General features: G+C 42.9%; 1 non-coding gene across 1 annotated transcript; it reads left to right on the top strand.

Annotated features, from left to right (window-relative positions):
- The first annotated feature begins 1,706 nt into the window (after positions 1-1,706).
- Positions 1,707-1,779, top strand: TRNAR-CCU (transfer RNA arginine (anticodon CCU)). Its single transcript has one exon. It is a non-coding gene; the product is annotated as a tRNA-Arg (tRNA).
- Positions 1,780-2,444: the final 665 nt, after the last annotated feature.

Below are 2,444 nucleotides of genomic sequence, written 5' to 3'. Positions count from 1 at the left end.
GAGGTTTGGTACCCAGATCAAAATGTGAGCCAATCCACCCTAACACAAAAATCATGAGATCTGATGGGAGGGATGCTCATTTTGTCTTCCTTGTGATTCCATGTAGAGGGACCTTACTGGACAACAATTCGGACAGCTCCCTGCTCACTCCCATTTCTTCTGCTCCTTCTGCTCCTGTGGAGAAGACCCTGAGCACTTCCGTTGCGTCTGTTCCACTCTCCACAGGCATTGGGCTGAATGGGGCAGGTCGCCCTCCATGGGCAGCCTGCAGGGCTCCCTATTGTCCCCCAGTGCCAGAACCAGGTTAGCTGGATTCTTCAGTTAGGAGCGGAATGGGAGCAAGCCCATTCAGCTACACATCTATGACCATTTGTCCAATCAGCTTCTCAGTAGTAAGTCCACATTTTATCTCTCTCTCAGACTCCTGTGTCCTATTTCTCAACCAGGGAAGGAAAGAAAAGACAAGAAAGGTCCTTCCATTACTGTATTCACTACAAACAATAATTAGTAAGTGATTCTGGAAGCCCCAGGCTGGGTGATGGCTATTCTGTCTCTGACTTCTATGGCTTTATCTTACCTGATAATAGAAATTTCCCGTGTATATGTCTGTTTTTTTTTTTTAAAGATTTTATTTATTTATTTGAAAGAGAGAGAGAGAACAGGAACACAAGCAGGGAGAGTGGGAGAGGGAGAAGCAGGCTTCCCGCCAAGCAGGGAGCCCGACATGGGACTCGATCCCAGGACCCTGAGATCATGACCTGAGCCGAAGGCAGACACCTAACAACTAAGCCACCCAGGCGCCCTCCTGTGTATATGTCTGTTTTCCTGACTAGACTGCAGGTCCTCAAGGACATGAACTGGATATTATTCATATTTGTATCCCCAGAAGTTAGGATATAGTCAAGACCAGCTTCATGGCCTGTGATCTGTGCTGTCACCCAGGGTCTCATCCTCTATGTTGCCATCCTGATCTTGCTAATAACGTTTGAATTAAGGGCCCCACAATTTAATTTTGCAACAGGCCCTGTAACTTATGTGTCCAGTCCCAGTTGTAGTAGGCACCCAGTAGTGCATGTTAAGATAAAAGACAACACACTTTCAAGGACTGACTGCTGGCTCTGCCACTTGCGATCTGTGTGACTTTAGCAAGGTTATTTAATGTCCCTAAGCCTCAGTCTCTTCATCTTTAAAATTGGAATAGGAATAGAAATAATAGGGGCACCTGGGTGGCTCAGTCAGTTAAGTGTCTGCCTTTGGCTCAGGTCATGATCCCGGGGTCCTGGGATCTCCCCTCATGGGGCTCTCCACTCAGCGAGGAGCCTGCTTCTCCCTCTCCCTCTGCCCCTCCCCCTGCTTGTGCTCTCTTTCTCTTTCTCTCAAATAAATAAAATCTAAAAAAAAAAAAAAATAGAAATAATAACAATAATAGCTATAATGAAAACTAAGTTAGATGCTCCAGGTTAGGTGCTTGCTCCAGTGCCCGACACATAATAAAATCTCAATAAATATTCAATACTCCGCTTCCTACTCCTTCTGCCACTACTAATTCAATGCCGCTACAACTAACATAAAAATGAATTGGATCCCAAGGAGAAGATATTGACACGGGCACAGAATGAACATCTTCAGGAAAGTTCTGTGCTTGTGTGGGTTCTAGCTTCTCAACTTTGCTAGCTGTTAGGAAACCTCTGAGAGAACTCAAGAGTGCCTGGCTGGCTCAATTGGAAGAGCATGGGATTCCTGATCTCAGGGTCATGAGTTCGAGCCCCACGTTGGGCATGGCGATTACTACATAAATAAACTTCAAGAAATCTCTGAGACAACTAAAATTACCATTTCATCTTTTAAGAAACAAGAGACAGCAAAGAACATTTGCAATTCCCATCACAAGCAGTAATTAAACTAGATCTCTTGAAAGATTTCTGACATCTACTATTCAGCATTACTCCCTCCCATCCCACCATTGAACATTTGCATTCTCTTCCCCTTTATCTCATCCAAAAAAAAGAAAGAAAGAAAGAAAGAAAGAAAGAAAGAAAGGAAAGAAAGAAAGAGAAGAAAGAAAGAAAGAAAGAAAGAAAGAAAGAAAGAAAGAAAGAGAAAGAAAGAAAGAAAGAAAGAAAGAAAGAAAGAAAGAAAGAAAGAAAGAAAGAAAGAAAGAAAAAGAAAGAAAAAGAAAAAGAAAAGAGTCTTTAACAAGCTCCTGGTGCCTGGTGGTGAGGGAAGGAGGGAGGTAGAACGTGGCTTCCTTATGGAGGATGGCAGAAATAAGAAGGCAGGTCCTGTGAGGCAGTGTGCACCCCTGTTAATTTAGGGACAACTCTTTTCTTGGTAAATTAGTTTCTCTTTTTCTAGCTTTTTAAAAATTTTCAATGTATTTAACTCCCAGAGAGGTCATGTCATTTGAAGTAGGTTTTCTTAGAATGTTCTCAATTTGTCACTTC

The sequence above is a fragment of the Halichoerus grypus genome, chromosome 6, assembly GCF_964656455.1.
Source record: "Halichoerus grypus chromosome 6, mHalGry1.hap1.1, whole genome shotgun sequence".
Taxonomy (NCBI): Eukaryota; Metazoa; Chordata; class Mammalia; order Carnivora; family Phocidae; genus Halichoerus; species Halichoerus grypus.
Note: the sequence above shows the minus strand (reverse complement) of the source record. Positions and strands in the feature narration are given on the sequence as shown.